The 19322-nt window shown below is 36.2% G+C and overlaps 1 non-coding gene across 1 annotated transcript; it reads left to right on the top strand.

Annotated features, from left to right (window-relative positions):
• Window positions 1-511: 511 nt before the first annotated feature.
• Window positions 512-616, top strand: LOC141675874 (small nucleolar RNA R71). The gene has a single exon (XR_012556502.1). It is a non-coding gene; the product is annotated as a small nucleolar RNA R71 (small nucleolar RNA).
• The last annotated feature ends 18706 nt before the right edge of the window (window positions 617-19322 follow it).

Here is a 19322-nt window from a genome sequence, read left to right as displayed (position 1 = left end):
AACCAGGGGGTTGTACTGCTTAGCTGGATACTGTTGATAAGGCTGTTGAACCGCATTCTGAGTGTTGCTCCAACTGAAATTAGGATGATTGTGGTTGTTGGGATGATAAGTTGTTGGCACAGGTTGTTGCAAATGCTGAAAGTTGCTCATAAAATGAGTTGATTCACTAGAAATTGCGCACTGATCAGTCTCATAGGCACCAGTACAAAGTTCACAGACATTAGCGATTTGATTAACTCCATAATTAGCCAAAGTTTCCACCTTCATCGTCAAAGCCTTAAGTTGGGAAGCTATAGCAGTTGTTGCATCCAACTCTAGAATTCATGCCACCTTTCCCTGAGTCAGTCTCTGGGAAGGATTCTGGTACTCATTAGCAGCCATCAGTTCAATAAGTTCATAACCTTCATTGTAGCTCTTAGCCCACAAGGCTCCTCCTGATGCTGCATCAAGCATGGGTCTAGAAGTAGCACCCAATCCATTGTAAAAACAGTTAATAATCATCCAATTAGGCATGCCATGGTGTGGGTACTTCCTTAGCATCTCCTTATATCAATCCCAAGCCTCATACAATGATTCTCCTATTTGCTGAGCAAACTGAGTAAGAGCATTCTGGATTGCAGCAGTCTTTTCCATAGGGAAGAATTTAGTGGGAAACTTTTGATCAAGGTCTTCCCAAGTGGTGATAGACCCAGCTGGTAGAGAATCTAACCACCACTTAGCTTTGTCCCTCAGAGAGAACGGGAAGAGTCGCAGCTTGATAGTATCTTCAGTCATATCATTGAATTTGAAAGTGTCACATATCTCAATAAAATCCCTGATGTGCATGTTGGGGTCTTCAGTAGGAGAACCCCCAAACTAAACTGAGTTATGTATCATCTGAGTCATGCTTGACTTCATCTCAAAAGTGTTAGCCCTGATGGCTGGCCTGATGATGCTTGATTGAATGTCATTGATTTTAGGCTGAGAATAGTCCATCAAAGCCTTGGGATTTTCTGCTTGATCACCCATCTCTACTAAAGCTGGTTCCTTGAATTTCTCTTCTTCTACCTTCTTTTCTTCTTCAAAAACTTCCTTTCGAACCACAATAACTTCTTTCTCGGCTTTATCCAGAGTTCTCTTACGAGTACGCGAACGCGTATACATACACCCTCGCTAGAGTACCTGAAATAAGCAAGGAAACGAAACAATGTCTGAGTCAATGAACTTTAATAACCACTGATGGAAAACACATAAACTATAAATTAACACTGCAGTCCCCGGCAGCGGCGCCAAAAACTTGTTAGTCGCTAAACACGCGCTAATAATACATGCAAGTATACGCGTTCGCAAGTAATATAGAATATTTTCTAGTTCATTCCCACAGAGACTGACTTTGGTTAACTAATTAATTTACGCACCTAAGCAACAATGTATGGTTATTCTTCAATGCTAAGACGATAACAAATTGAGGTTGTTTATAACTAGGAATTAAACTAACAATTATAACTAAGAGAATAAGATTGACTGAATTAATATATATATGACAAACATGGGATTCTAACTTCATTAAATACTTCATTCAATAGCCTTATTGTTCTTATCCTTAGCATGCAAGGTTGATGATACTAATCAGATAACACGAAACTGATAAACGCCAACTTTCGTTGTACGAATACCATACTACTAGACATCCACAAAAGAGATAGAAGCTGAATAGACACCAATTATATTGAGACCCTATATGTCTATATAATTTGACAAAATAACGGTTTAAGCACAAGTTATCTATCTTGATTACATAGGGCAAGTAAGATGGTTAAAATTACCTATGACTCATGCATAACAAATGCATGAATCTATGCTAGCATGGCAAGTTCTAAATCCTTAAATTCACTTTCGCTTCATTAAGAATTAACACACTATCTGATAAGTTCGCAACGCTCATAAGACGAATACGCACAACCAATACTAGGTTATCATACAATCACCACATATTAAGGCATCGGAACAAATTAACTAAAGAAATCCATAAATAAATCCGCTAGAACCCCATGATAATGATTAGCCCATAATCGACCTCATCATCAATGTGGGTTCCGATGAAAGCATGGTATAATAAACGTAGTCTTTTTAACGAATAAATAAAATCAAGTGCGAAACAAGAGTAAGGTTCACAAATAAGAAAACTAGCATACAAGTTACAACTTAGAATAAAGATTCACAAGTAAAAACAAGATTTTCTTCGTCTTTGTTGAATCGTGCTAACACGGTCTTCTTACAGCTCTCCTTGATAAGTCTCTGGCTTGATATATTATTAAAAATGACTTAAAGTTATTCATATAGCAGCCCTAATCAGCAGAGAAGTCCACAAATTAGTCTTGTATTCAAAACAGGATTCTTGAAACCCGACCAGGCGCGGCCGCGCGCTTGATCAGCGCGTTCGAGCTGGCTCTCTGAAGTTCGGGCGCGGCCGCGCGCTTGATCAGCGCGGGCGCGCTGGGCTTCTGCCAAAACTTTGACTTCTTATTTTTCTTGCATATTTGAGCCGGTCTTCACGAGCTTTATTCCTTAGACACCAACCTAACACCATATTAGCATCAAATCAATGCTAAATTACCGGATTCTCAGATTAATGCCTGAAATGCAAAAACACTAGAAAACATATTAAAACACCAATAACTTGAGTACAAATACCCCAATTCAAAATTTTACGGAGCGTAATAAAGTGTCATAAATTCCACTCAACAAAAACACAATGAACAAAAGAGGCAAGGCTAGAATGGTAATAGATTATAGAGATTTAAATAAAAAGACTATAGTTGATGGATATTTCTTACCATATAAAAGAAATCTTATTAATAAACTCATAAATAAAAAATGGTTTAGTAAATTTGACTGTAAAAGTGGATATTGGCAAATTAAGTTGACCAAAGAATCCGGACCTTTAACAGCTTTTAGTGCACCACAAGGACATCATGAATGGATAGTATTACCCTTTGGGTTAAAAAATGCACCACAAATATTTCAGGGAAGAATGCACCAAGTTTTTAGAAAATAATAGATTTTTGCATTGTATATGTAGATGATATATTGATATATAGTGACACTTTAGAATTTCATATAAAACACCTAAAACAATTTATAAAAACCATAAAACAACATGGAATACTACTTTCTAAAAAAAATCAGAAATCTTTAAAAATAAAATAAAATATCTAGGATATATAATAGATAAAGATGGATTAAAATTACAAAACCATATAGTTTCAAAAATACAAATTTTTAAAGATAAACTAGAAAATAAGAAAGAAGTCCCACAATTTTTAGGAATAATTAATTATACAGCAGATCATATAAAAAAATTACTTCAATTAAGGAAACCCTTAAAAGAATTAACAGAAAATAAACCTTTTGAATGGAAAGAAGAACATGATAAAGCTTTTAAAACTCTTAAAGAAAAGGTCAGTAATTTACCAAAACATAGTATACCAATAGAAATAGATGAATTAGAACTTTTTACTGATGCTAGTGATATAGGATGGGGAGCTATTCTTATTGCTTACGAAAATAATGATATTGACAATGAAAACCCCTTATATGTGGCTATGCAGGGGGAACGTGGAAACCAAATGAATTAAACTACCATATAAATGAAAAAGAATTATTGGCAGTGAAATTCAGAATTAAAAAATTTCATTATCATTTGTTACCAGTAAAGTTTATAGTTTGAACAAACAATACTCAAGTAAAGGCTTTTATTACAAATAACGTATTTTTGTTTCTAGAACTAAATAGAAGAAGGAAATGGCATTCATTTTTCTGTTGTTACGATTTTATTGTTAAGAACATATCTGGTACTAAAAATGTTCTAGCTGATTTTCTTAGCATGTACAAGTATGACGACTAACAACTTTGATGTGTATATCAGTGATGTTACAAAAATTATTGCAAAAAATCATGAAGATATAGCCCAAAAATATGAAACAATCACCCAGTTTGAAAAATACATCAAGATTTTAGTCCGAGAAAATATACATCTTCTGAAACAGCTATCATCAGATGCTATAAAAAATAAACAAACCGTGGAAACTCTACAAAACCCACTTGCACTCTCTACCAAACTACATACTTTTTCATCTAAACTTGCAACTATGCCTTCTTCTTCAAACTCACATGAATTATCTCCACCTATTTCCATGAGTGCTAGAGTTAAATTCTCATCTGAGATCATAACAACATACGAAAAAATTATGAAATATTATGACTATAAGTCAAATGATCAGATAGTACGAGGCATTAAAACAAGTAAATATCCAAGATATTTGTGCCAAATAAATGCAAACCCAGATGTGGTAGAAAAGCTATTTACCTATGGATTTATTGATAAAGTATTAGTTGATGACACATTATATAGAATTTCAAAATTACCTACAGTAATTGTGGAATCCAAAAAAGCCTACATGCAATCTATGGGAAACGGAATTTATGGAATCCAGATATTTGATGCATCAACAAATTTTATGGGAAAGCCAATAGTCATATGTCAAATATTCAAGACTGGAAAAATATCAGTAAGTGGAGACAATGCAAATTTGAAACTACTTGTCCCATGTATTATAGAAAATTTCCAGGAATGGATTTCTACAAAAAGAGCATTTGGTCTTATAACCTTAAAAAATCAAGATACAAGACATGTTGAGAGCAAGAAAAGCTAATATTATTGGATCAAGTCGAGGAGGACAAGTTGAGGAAATTATTACTCTATATTACGACAATGAAGTTCTCTCTGAAGATACTATCGAGCGTGAAAGATTGCATGATAAAGTTATTAATCTACAACATACACATACAAAAGAAACCATAGAACAATATCATATTTTAACAAGTCCAAGAAAGAGACCAGTGATCAGTGTCAGTACACATAATACAAATAATATTCCTATTAAGATAAAAGGAGAAAAAGGTATTGATCCATTTCAATAGTAAAGATATTACAAGCCTAGTGTAGTTAAGGCCCATCAATAATATCATATTATAGCCCAATGTAGTTTAACTACAAAAGGCCCAACATGTTACTATATTACAAACCCAAAAAATTCAAAGAAAGAAGAAAAGATAATATGAAAATGCAACATGGGAGATAAGAAAGCAAAAGACTACAAAAACAAGGTGAAAATGCTGAAATGCTAAAAGACAAAAAGAAAAAGGCAAGTTGGAAGACAATGGCCGATAAAGAAAAGACATTAAGGAGATTAGCATGCTGGAACACCACAAGAAACAAGTAGTGAAATAGTATAGTACTATATCAATAATGAAGAGGATTTCTATATAAGGAGCCTCATTGTAACAAAGAAGAACATCTACTATTTGCTATAAAAAATCTTGAGTTTCATATCTCTCTCATGCATAGCTAAACTCTTCTCTTTTCCATAATTTCAGCCAAGCACAATATCATAAAATCAGAAAGGTTACATTATGAAATTATATTTAGTATTTATTAATTTAGAAAATATTATCTTAAAAGATTATTTTGGAGATGTCTATCGAGTACTCCTAACGCGTAGGCCAAAATCCCACAGCTAATGCAAGGAAAGGGAGCAAGGAGCCACAGTGAGTTGAGAGCTCCGGATAATCTAAAATTCTGTTATAAGGTAAATATTCTAAATTAAAAATTAGTATCTATATTTTGATAAAGTGATTATTTTTGTGATTATAATATTAAAATTGGTTAGAAATTATGGAAAATTTAAATTTAAAAATGAATTTAATTTTATTTAAGTGCAGTTATAAAATATCATGTATATTCCTTCCCTCCTTAGGGTTAATAGATGATGAGATTCTAATATTTAAAAATTTTAGTATGCTTAGAATTTATTATATTACCTGTTATATAATATGTTTATTATATAATATGTTTAAGGTATCTATTAATGTATCACAAATGTGCAATCAAATAACAGTGTTTTAAATTTAAACAGTGAATTTAAAGCCAAAAAAGTGCACAGTACTTGTCACCTGTTTAAACAAAATGTCTTTCATAAGCTCAGAATCTGATCAGAAATAATGCTTACCTTCTTCTCATATTCCATCTCTTCCTCGATTCCAAGTTTCACAAAAGTTTTATAATTCTCCTCTTCATCCATCTCTACCAGCAATAGGACACATAGTGATTTCAAGTTTAATTCCTTAAAAATGGTGCTAAGAAACAATAATCTAGTGATAATGTGTGTTCTAGTCAGAAATTTGCTCTCTACAACTAATTGAAATAGTTATAGTACATAATTATTAAAACGACATTATATGTTCGTGTTGATTTATTCTGTTGATGGAGGAATATGGTAACAACAAAGTTTGAGGTTTCTCGCCGGAATTAAGATCTATGACGGTGGTTCTTTGCCGGAAAATTGAGGGTGTGAGGTGGTTTATGGTTGTTTTAGGCTGAGATTGATCAGAGTAAGTGGTGGCTCCCTTATCAGCTCTTAACTTCTTACCCCTCTCAATGTGCCTACGTACCCTTTATATAGGGATCAAGCTAGACGTAGTTCTTGGGGAACAAGAAATCTAACGGGCTTAGACTTCTTATTCCTAGGCCCAATAGAAGCCCATCCAGAATCCATCTTCCGCTAGCTTTAGGAATGTCCAACTATGAGACCCAACCGCGAAGGCCCAAGGATCGTCCGTAATCATGGGACTTCATGAATAGTGCATCTCCATGCACAAGGATAACACTCCGCTACAGCTATCTCCCTTGATTTACAAATGCAGGTATAGCCATGGTTCACCCCAAGTGCCGGACGCATTCCTATCCCCCGGATGAGGATAACCCACCAGATAACAAGACAGGTGACCCCAAGCTCTTGGGTGCAAAGTGCAGGATGACTCCAAAGTTCTCCAACGAGGACACCCATTGAATATAAGAACATAGTTCCCAAAACACACACCATAGTTACCCCCATCCCAAACGAGAACACCTGTTGAATACAGGAGGAGGCATTCAATCATCAGGTATACCCCTGGAGGTCTTCAAGCTTTTCATGGACATCCCCCTCCTTGACCGTCTCAAGGAGGGAATTCTTCAAAAAGTACCTGCAATAAATATGTTAGTGGAAATAATCCTCCATTGCTTTTTTCCATGTGTGCCTTGTCCTGAGCTCATCATTAAGAATGTATTACCCACATATAGGGTGCGTCCTAGGACACTGGGCGCGTCATGTCCTTCATGAAACCTGCATTGTTCTCCATCAACTACCTCTCATAACACTCCACAAATACAGGACGCGTCCTGTCCTCCTGAGTGTACACTTTCAAGCTTCTTTGCCAAAGAACCACTTTTTAGTATACTCCAGCCATGATGGACGCGTCCAATACACATGGGTGCGTTCTCCCCTGGGCATGTACTTTCAAAATTTCTCATCATAAGACCATCCTTCATAAAACACTCCCACAAAGGTGGGCGCATCTTGTTAGCCTAGGCGCATCCTAACCTTTTGCAATGTAATACCGAGTTTGACTGTAATCAACCCGTGTTTGACCCGAGTTGTTCTTAATACCAAAATTTGGGTCTAACAACTACCCCCCAAATTCCATTTGTAGTTAAAAATAAAATTGGAATTTATATTTAAAACCACAATCAAAATTTTGGATTTCTCCTCTGTTAAACATCAGGACGCGTCCAGGGAGCAGGACGCGTCAAACCTTTAGACTCATAATATCAATCGTTGTGTGACAGCTGGTGTACACGTTAGCACTCCTTCTCTCTATAAATACCTTAAAACATGACCATCTTCACCATTTTATTTTCTCTCAACAGCCGCCACCGCCGTCATTCAAGCAGGAGCTTAAAGTTCAAAAATCTGGCGATTTAACCAGCCATTCCCTGAGTTTCTGCAATCAATCAAACCCCCAAGTTCCAAGGTACATGAATTTGTTTTCATTTCTTCATTCCATCATGTAAATTGATCATAATAAATAAAAACATATTGGCATTCTTCATTTTTACCCTTATGTTCTTCGACTATTTCTTCGTTACAGTAATGCATATATATGTATGTATAGATTAAATCAACATACTTTGCTTCTTTGATTCCTAATTGAATGTTTCTAGGGTTTTAGAGAATTTTTCCCAAAATTGACCACAGTCAATTCAAATTTGACTATATTCCCACGATTGTGGACGTGTCTACCACCTAGGGTGCGCCCTGCATATATTTTTGTTCAGTTATTTCAGTCAAGAGTTGAATAGACGCGTCATTAAACTAGGACGCGTCATCTTACTATGTTTCCTGTGATAGATTTGTAGGACGCGTCTCCACAACTTCCCATCTCCTCCCTTACTTTATTTTACATAATTTCATTATCTTTTTCTTTAAACATGGACGCGTCCTTAAGATCTTCTTCCTTCTTTTTTTAGCTAAAGGACGCGTCTTCATCTTCTCCGTCCAACCTATTCAAAGTTCTCAAAAATGCCTCGGGATCTACTCTCCACCTTCCATTTCTCATTCCCGAATTTCCTGAATATCACATAACAGAATCTTTCCTTGAAGCAGAGTCCCACATTTTTTAGTTTCTAAAATTAAAAACTTCACTCATGGAAAGCTCAAACTCTTAGTCAATAGACAATGTTCCCCTTAGTGCAAGACTCAGAAAGAAACGCAAGAGAACTTCCCAAACCGCCCGTACTCAAGCAATCAAAGATTGGACTGATGACGAGATCATCCCTTCTTCCCGTAAATCATAAAAACATAAAACTGTCTCTAACGAGGGCGCGTCCCCGTCTGCTCAAGAAGCATCTCCTTAACAGGGTGCGTCTCCTTTCCAGGACGCGCCTTCACCTCATAGTGAAGGTGAATTTGAGGGAAGAGCTCCTAGGCCTGGTAAATACCCCATTTCTCTTCAACAATTTGTCTCTCGACTGGAATATTGGGAGCCAAGTGATGTAGAGCTCGATTTTGACTGGAAAGAACTTGAAGATCTCCCTGAGGCAGAGAAGAATGTCTGGAGGAAGAAGGAACATAAATTGGCATATGTTGGGATGAAATCCACTGTAACAGATCTAGAGATTGGGTGGACCATGAAGTATTATGACATGGAGGGAATCTGGGCACGTCCTCTTAGGATGATGAGGCCCCATATCTTTAACGTGGAAAATCTGAGGATCCCCAGAATGGTCCTAACTCCAAAGCTTATTTCTCTGGATGTGGGCGCACCCTTGCATCCATATATCAAGAATATTTTAAAATGGTATGATGTTGCTCCAGTTCAATTATCTCCAAACACATACAAGCTAGCATGGGCTTAGTATATCATGTACTACAACCTTGGGTTGGGCGCGCCCTCCATGAAGGAGTTTAGCTTCTTCTTCAGCATCAGAAAGTCCATCCCTGGCTACCACCTTTTTGTTGTCAACAAGTGGTTGAACAACAAAGGCTTCAATGAAGGCAAGGTGAGCCATGAGAGGGATTGGAAAGAACCTTTCTTCTACATCTACGATTTCAAGAGAGCCCGAGTTCGCTTCAACTTAAAATCAAGTAAGTGATATTTCCAATGATACGTCCTGTCAACCAGGACGCGTCCTCCCCTTTATTAAGCTCTTTATTTTTTTCCTTTCCTGACAATTTCCATCTTTCTTCTAAGATAAAAGAACCCAGAAAGAATTAAAAGGAAAAAGAAAAAAGAGAACAAAGAAGGTGCTCAAATATGCTGAGGAACATTTCAATCTCAAGGAGATGATCACAGAAGCCAATCTTAAAAAGATTGGGGCTTTGTCCGCAAGGGTGGGTTCCATTTATAAATACCATGATTTTTATAATGGGAAACCCGTCCTCACAGCTTCTGAGAAGGCTAGAGGGCTCAATGCCACAGAACTAGTCCAACTGGACATTAGTAGACAGATAGACTTGGAACAAGGTAAGAGTTACAAGACATAGGGCGCGTCATAATCTCAGGACGCGTCGCAATCTCAGGACGCATCATACATATATCTGCATACACCTAGCTTCCATACATTTACAATCTATATATTTTGTTCTTGGCGTGTCTTGCTATCAGGACACGTCTTCATATCCTTTATATGATTTAGATGTTTGCATAAGACTGTTACATTGCATGGTTCTCATAGGATGCGTCATATCACACAGGACGCGTCTAGTCTTCATAACTTTTTTATTGTGTACCAAATCATTACATGTACTTGTCATTTTAATATTACTATGTTATTTCACATTGGGCGCGTCCTCTTAACCCGGCGCATCCATATCTAATATTTTTTCATGTTTATGTCACATATATGACTTCTCTTCCTAAAGGGTTTGCCATTAGGGCCACTAAAAAATTGAGAGCTAGGAAGTAGGCTTCTGTTAAGCCAGATCCAAAAGTCAAAGATCCTTTGCCTGCTGTAACTCCTTCCCCTCCACCAAAGATCATTGATACTGCGGTGCTGAACATTCTTAATAAGGAGGACGTGTCTCCTAAACGCCAAAAGATGGTTCCAGATGACCAATCCTTTGTCCTCAGATACTTGGGCGCGTCCTCATCTGGGACTTTTACTGAGGAAGAGGTAAGGGGCTGGACGTTTAGAACTGAACGGCAGACTGAGAAAGCTATGGTGAGAGCAGCAACTGAGCTTCATATACATGTAAGGAAGAATGCCAATATGGCTGCCAGGCTTAGGGCGCGTCTTGCGGTCACTGACACTGCAAAGAGTTAAGCTGAAGACAGAATAATAACTCTGGAAAAGAGCATTACCTTGCTCATAAAAGAGAAAGATAATAAGATCCTTCAGCTAAAGCAAGAAAAGGCGTGTCTTGAGGGTGAGAAGGCACAACTTGAAGTTAATGTCACCTCTGTGGAGAAGGCTATGGAAAGCGTAGTCACCTTTAACTCCACCATGAAATTGGAACTGGATACTCTAAATGATTACAGGTTGCATGGTAGGAAGGAGGAGAAGGCGGTATGCCAGAACGGTTTTGCAGCTGGGTTCGAGGAATGGTGCTCTGGGTTTATAGCAAATGATCCAGAGTATTCTTTCTCCAAATTTGATGAAGATACCCAGAAATGGGTAAATGACTTCAAAGTCAGAGCTGCGGATTCCATCAAGAGCGAGAGGATCATCCTTGGCTTGGAAGAGGAGGACGCGTCTTCATCTCCTTCTCCACACCAAGCTCCACCCCAACCTTCTCCTTCAAAAGACCAAGCTAAATAATAGGACACACCCCCTTCCTAGGACGCGTCTGCTCTATATTTATGAATCTTCTTATTTGAACTATTTTAAAGGTGCAGGCCCTTTTAAGCTTTACAAGTTGTAAACTTATGACTCGTTGTTTCTAAATTATTTTTGCTTGTACTTTTATAAGGTTTTCCCCTTTTAATTATCTTCATGCGTATTTTAATTTCTTGATCATCTTGTTTTATCATACTTATGGGTACGTCCCAAGCTGAGGATGTGTCGCCTTTTGCTTAAGATGTCTTGCAGGGGCGCATCCTCATTTTTAAGGTGCGTCTTCCCTATTTACTAATTTAATTCCAGTGCCATAGATTTTAAAGCGCGTTCTTCCTTGTGGACGCGTCAAGATACGTTATATTAATCCCTGTACTTTAGCTGTTTAAATTCCTGTTATGCAACGCACAATATATGGGTGCGTCCTAATGCTTTGATGCGTCATCCTTTTATTTTTGAAGATAAGTATTTCGACATATCCCGAAATAATGTAGTGGTTGCCATCAGTATGGACGCGTCCTAAACCAGGACGTGTCCTCTTTTTAAGTTATGGAATGCTAAAATTAAAGGAGCATCAACCAAGATTACGTATATGTTTGTCTTATATCGCCAAATTTCATTTGGTAAGTCATAGGTTGGGCGCTTTAACAACCCCAAAACGCGTCCTAGTTCCAGTTTCACCTGAGTTTTCTTTTGTTTCCCCTTTACAAGTCGTGCTTCTGCAATTGTAAATGAAGGACTACTTCTCAGGGCGCATCCTGTTATGAGAACGCGTCATATAACCAAGCAAACTTACAAGCAAACAGCCATTGAAAATTTTTCAAAGTTTTTATTATAATGCGCTCTAGCGTCAAAAGTGCATCAGTCCCACGATGACTGTGCTTTATGGGGAATTTATTCAAAAATACGATCCTTCAGCTAGTTCTAAGGTAAGCAGTACATGCACTACCCCCCTAGGCTAGGAGGAATTATATTATTTCTAGTCTAAAATTTGGGCACAACCCCATGTATATAACTAAGAATGTAAACATGATATGTAAGGGGCCAAAACCGCGCCTTACTAATAATACTTTCGGAGGTGCTCCGCATTCCACGTGCGCGGAACCAACTTTCCTTCTAAGTCTTCAAGGTGATAAGTCCCTTTCCACAAGATTGCTTTTACCTTGTATGGTCCTTCCCAATTAGCTCAAAATACTCCATGCCGGGGATTCTTTATGTTTGGCATCACCTTCCTGAGCACCAGATCTCCTACCTTCAGCAGCTGTCCCTTTACCTTCTTTTTGTAATACCTTCCAGCACGTTGTTGATATGCCGTGAGTCTCAGCTGAGAATTTTCCCTTGCTTCTTCCAAGAGATCCAAATGAAGCCTTTGGTTGACTTCTACATTTTCCTCCGTGTAATGATCTATACGAAGTGACCCTGAACCAACCTCCACAGGGACCATAGCTTCATACTCGTAAGTCAGCATAAACGGAGTTTCCCCCGTAGTGGATCTCAAAGTAGTGTTGTAGGACCACATCACTTTTGGGAGTTCTTCGGGCCAATTTCCTTTGCGCTCCTCCAGTTTTGTCTTAAGGGTATGCTTTAATATTTTATTCACGGCCTCTGTTTTCCCATTGCTTTGAGGATGATAGGCCGCTGTAAATTCCTTCTTAATTTTCAGATCCTCACACAACTGTTGCAACTCCTTGCTATCGAACTACTTTTCATTGTCAGAGACAAGTTTGTAAGGAATTCCAAATCTGCACACGGTAGAATTGAAGACAAAGTCTTTAGTCTTCTTCCTGGTGATAGTCGCCAGCGGCATAGCTTCTACCCATTTAGTAAAGTAATCAACCGCAACCACTGCATACTTGACATCTCCTTTAGAATTAGGTAACTCTCCAATAAGATCAATCCCTCACATGGAAAATGGCCATGGGCTTACCATAGGCGTCAAGAGTGTCGCTGGCATAGAAGAGTAATTCGCAAAACGTTGGCAGCAATCGTAGGCTCTAACGATATTTGTGGCATCATCCTTCATAGTGGGCCAATAATAACCTTGGCGTAAAACTTTCATCCCCAAGGAGTTACCCCCCGAGTGATTACCACAGATTCCCTCATGTACTTTCCTTAAGATGTAATTTCCCTCTACTTCATCGACACATCTGAGCAGCAGTTGATTGAAACCCCTTTTATACAAAACTTCATCATATACCACATACCTTGCGCCCTAGTAGTGGAGTCGTCTAGCCTTGAAATTATCCTCAGGAAGTGTTCCCTTGTGAATATAAGCAAGAATGGACGTCATCCATGTTTCCTTTGTTAGTGTTTATGCCCTACAGACAACACTATGATGTTTTAGTTTAAGACATTAGGATTATTAATATTTATATTCTATCGATTATTCTCTTTATAATTTATTAATTCTTAATTTACTGCAAAATAAATGTTAGATTAATAAATGTCCTTGGAATATGATATGCAATTCTATATCTCTAAGTACGTGACTTAGAAATGAGATTATGAGAATAGTATCAATATTCCTAAAGGTCCCTAGTCGAGTATTATTATTAAGGGACAATAATAATGCATTAAGACTGGTGTGTTTGTTGACTGATGATCACATCTCATTGATCATAGGTATAGTGATACTAAACTAAAAAACACAGGTAGATGTATATGTACATGGTGCTGGACAGACCCAATATTAGACTCTATATGTCTGTTGTGTCATAAGTAATTCTCACAGTAATAATGATGTAATCGTCCTTAGACCTGAAGTCATTATATTTCTATACAAGAATTAATATACATTGATTCCATTAAAATTTATCCTTGACCGGGTAATGATAAAAGTGGACATTGGGTATATTATCAATCGTATGAGAAATATGAATGATCTAGATGGCCCTCCTATTTTAGGAGTGATATTATTGTCCTCTTGTGTGAACTAGACTATGAAATGCGTGGTCACGCTCAAATGTTGATTTGATATGATAGTCTACTCATTGATTAAGGAAACTTGGATTCAACTATGATGAGGATGACACATTACATGCCTCTAGTTTAATCTATAATATTTGGTTAAAGGGATTATATTACATTGTACATTATTCACGAAAGGTTTAATCGATCATTGATTCAATTATTATTACTTATGTAGCAATGATGTATTACGAGATGCCGCTCATTGTTTACGATTTGAAATTAGATTTAAAATTCATTGTCAACGTAATAATAACCTATAGGGTCACACACTAAGAATGCTTGAAGGATTATTTAATTTAAATTGGATTTAAATTATATTAAAGTAATTCGAATTATTTATAATATTAATTAAGTATGACTTAATTAATTAGATAAATATTGTTATTCGAATTTACTAATATTAATTATGAAATTCATTTGTTAAATAATTAAGTGTGACTTAATTATTATACAAATAGGAATTTTTAATTAATGATAACTCCTAATTAGTTAAGAGTTATAATTCTTATTATACTCTCTATATAATATCTCTTGTGTGTCTGATTTTGTGTGAAAGACTTTTACTAAAAAACCCTAGCCACTAAAGGAGAAGATGGAGAGAGCAAGAAGAAACGAGTTTGTGCTAGTACACATTCAATCCTTGCGTTCAAGCATTCGTGTGGTTACCGATAGAGCGTAGATCACGAGAGCGGGATGCGTGGTGATTGAACAAGCTTTGGATCTCCATTAGTCAACCAATTTGTATATCTTCTTAAGGTAAACAATCTGATCTACGAATCAAATATCTATTTTTCCCATGGATCCTGCGGTAGGTTTCGAAAATTCTGATTTTTCACATTTTTAATTACTGTTTCCGTTTCGTTTATGTGCTCGAAACTCAACAATGGCATCAGAGCTACTTGTGAAAAGTGTTTAATTCGTTTATGTGTTTACTGGTTTTATGATGATAACATGTATACAATATTCAAGATTTTAAAATGAACAAACGATTATGAGATTCTCGTGTTTATGAAACACGGAATAAAATAAAAAATTTCTTTGTTTCTGACATGGGGCGATTTTGTCAAAAGCGAGTTCATTGAACTTGTAAGGTTGTGGGTTTTAAGCGAGACCGTTGTGACTCCCTCACTACCTGGAAGTTAAATCATTGACGAATATTAATTTGAAGTATTGGGAATCTCTTTATGATAGGATCATGATCGTTTTAAAATTAACAAAACCCTAAAGTTAATATTAAGTTGATCAGATGCCTTCCAATGAGTCCAATGCGTTAACCCCTAGATCGACCAGGAGTGGGTTCGCTAAAGCAAAGTACTCCTATCTATCGTGGGAGATGTGTTGAAGTATATTAATACTTTTTTTACTATTGGGTTTGACTTAACTAAGTTATCACAATAGGATTGTGAACTTAGAGGCATAGAGTTTGGCGAGATTTATTAGATAAATATGAACAAATGTTGTTCCACCAAGCTATCCAAGAGTTATATAGTTGATATAATTGACAAATGTTGTCTACCTAAATAATCATGTTTTAGGAGAAAAGCCAAAGCTGACCTAACGTGTGGTGAAATATGGATCTTGGCAAACTAGAAAGGATATAGAAGATGCACTTTAATATTGTAGATATCAAATGACAAATAAAACAAATAACTTTTCTATGTAATAGTCCTTGAGAAGAACAAGATGACATGAAATAATTTCCTCGATTGACATGGGAACTTGAGGATTGTCCTCGGGTTCAAGGATGTCACTCAAACCCCTCCCTTATTTCTTCTAGCTGAGAATGAAATATGTGCAGAACAAAATGCTTACCACAAGCAAATTAATTATGCAATTGATGTTTCATGTCTCATGCTTGTAATTATGAGTGCTGAGCTTTAGAAGCAACAAGAGTGTAATGATGCTTATGATATGATTGAGCACCTTTAAAAGATGTTTGAAGGATAGGCTCGTCAAAATAATTTGACAATAATAAGGCACCATACTTTTGCATTAATGGGAAAATCATATCTGGTTGGATCACATGTTCTAAAGGTGATAGGAATATGTACCTTGATATTTTGGGTTTCAAGAATGGTGTAGAGACTCAATTTAATTTGATCAAACGATCTTCGAACAACTTTTATTCTCAGTTTGTTAAGAACAAAAGGAATGAGATAGACTGAACACTCACCGAGTTGTTAAGCATGTTTATAACTGCTGAAAATAACACGGTAAAGGCATGAATTACGTCCATATTGATTATGTACACATAGAATGCAAATGGGAAAGGAAAGTGGACATGCAAGATGAAGATTTGATCTTATTCGGTGCCAAACCAAAGTCCAATCCCAAAGGGCTTTTAAAGCCTGATAGTGGCGTTGCTAAAGGAGATGATTGTCATTACTGTGGAAATAACTGGATGATTGGAAGTTAAATTGTCGAGCTTGTTTGGAAGATCTAAAGAAGAAGACTAGCAATGGTCAAGCTTCAGGTATAGGGTTAGAATTGGAAAAAAAATTATTGCTCTAGTTGAAGGAACTCGATACCTAATTTTTCCCATAAGGAGAGATTGAGAACTTGATAAATCGTTATTACATGCCTGCTTTAGCGGATACATTATGTCAATTTCTTATCAGTACAAGAAAGGTTTTCATTTTAATTAAATAAACAATAGTTGTTTATTCTATTTTAATGATAAGGCTTATAATGTTGCACAATTAGTTAACAATTTATATGTTCTAAGATGACTCAAATCAAATATTACCTCTAACATTGTCGTTAAGCCATATTAATGAGAAATGCATTTTTGAGTTACATATAGATGAATACTTGGATAAGTTTGATTTTGAATCATACGGAAGATGCGAACTTTGTCTCATTGGCAAAATGAATAAAGCTTCTTTTACCTGATCAGGTGAAAGGGTCACCGAACGATTATGACTTTTACATAATGATGTATATGGTCGAATGCGTATGATGGCAAGGGGGCTTATACAACTTCATAACATTTACTGATGATTTCAGTAGATATGGATATGTGGTTCTTATGAAGAATAAATCCGATTCTTTTGAAATGTTCAAAGAATATATGGCCGAAGAAGAAAAGAAAACAAGGGGAAAGTATAAAAGTTTTATGATCAGATCGTGGAGGAGAATACTTATACCTCAATTTCAAGAGTTTCTTGAAGGAGTGTGATAGTGTATCATAACTTACTCCTTCTGGAACACCTCAATGGAATAGAGATTCTGAGAGGAGAAATCGTACCTTATTGGACATAGTGCGATCGATGATGAGTCAAGCGGATCTTCCATTCACTTTCTGGGGTCATGCTCTAGAAATGGCTGCATATACAATTAACCAAATTCCGACTAAAGCGGTTCAAAAGACTCCATATGAGATATTGACTGATAAACGTCATAGCATGTCATTTATGAAAATTTGGGGACGTAAAGCATATGTAAAACATTTAACCTCTGACAAGCTTGGACCAAAATTAGATAGATGCTATTTTATGGGATACCCAAGTGAGACTAGGGTATAGTTTTTATAATCCTTCCGGGAACAAAGTGTTTGTTGCTCGGGCAGCTGTATTTCTTGAGGGAGAACTACTTTCTAAGAAAATCAGTGGGAGGATAATACATCTCGATTAAGATCGAGAACCACATGATAACATTGAACCAGAGTTGGAATAAGATCAGGATGCACATCAAAATGTTGAAAGTAATCATGTCCAAGAAACACGGGTTATTCATAGATCTAGTATAATTCACCATGAGCCCTTGAGAAATTATGAATTTCTTTTAACTCAAGATGGTGATGTGATGCTTACGGATAATGATAAGCCTCTCACCTACCAAGATGCTATGAACAGTTTAGACTCCGAGAGATGGCTAGAGGCCATGAAATCTGAGATGGAATCTATGTATCAAAATAAAGTATTGACTTTAGTTGATCCACTTGAAGGGGTAAAACCTATAGGGTGCAAGTGGGTTTTCAAGAAGAAAACTGACATGGATGGAAAAGTACAGACTTATAAGACGCGACTAGTGGCAAAAATTTTCAAACAAATTCATGGTATAGACTATAATGAGACTTTTTCATCGGTTACTATGGTCAAGTCCATCAGGATTTTGTTAGCAATAGTTGCTTACTTTGACTATGAAATGCGTGGTCACGCTCAAATGTTGATTTGATATGATAGTCTACTCATTGATTAAGGAAACTTGGATTCAACTATGATGAGGATAACACATTACATGCCTCTAGTTTAATCTATAATATTTGGTTAAAGGGATTATATTACATTATACATTATTCACGAAAGGTTTAATCGATCACTGATTCAATTATTATTACATAGGTACCAATGATGTATTACTAGATGCCGCTCATTGTTTATGATTTGAAATTAGATTTAAAATTCATTGTCAACGTAATAATAACCTATAGGGTCACACACTAAGAATACTTGAAGGATTATTTAATTTAAATTAGATTTAAATTATATTAAAGTAATTCGAATTATTTATAATATTAATTAAGTATGACTTAATTAATTAGATAAATATTGTTATTCGAATATACTAATATTAATTATGAAATTCATTTGTTAAATAATTAAGTGTGACTTAATTATTATACAAATAGGAATTTTTAATTAATGATAACTCCTAATTAGTTAAGAGTTATAATTCTTATTATACTCTCTATATAATATCTCTTGTGTGTCTAATTTTGTGTGAAAGACTTTTACTAAAAAACCCTAGCCACTAAAGGAGAAGATGGAGAGAGCAAGAAGAAACGAGTTTGTGCTAGTACACATTCAATCCTTGCGTTCAAGCATTCGTGTGGTTACCGATAGAGCGTAGATCACGAGAGCGGGATGCGTGGTGATTGAACAAGCTTTGGATCTCCATTAGTCAACCAATTTGTATATCTTCTTAAGGTAAACAATCTGATCTACGAATTAAATATCTATTTTTCCCATGGATCCTGCAGTAGGTTTCGAAAATTCTGATTTTTCACATTTTTAATTACTGTTTCCGTTGCGTTTATGTGCTCGAAACTCAACAATGGCATCAGAGCTACTTGTGAAAAGTGTTTAATTCGTTTATGTGTTTACTGGTTTTATGATGATAACATGTATACAATATTTCATGACTGTTATGTATGCGT

This window comes from Apium graveolens, chromosome 7 (genome assembly GCF_009905375.1).
Source record: "Apium graveolens cultivar Ventura chromosome 7, ASM990537v1, whole genome shotgun sequence".
NCBI lineage: Eukaryota > Viridiplantae > Streptophyta > Magnoliopsida > Apiales > Apiaceae > Apium > Apium graveolens.
The sequence above is the reverse complement of the archived record's forward strand: the minus strand, read 5'-3'. Positions and strand labels throughout refer to the sequence as shown.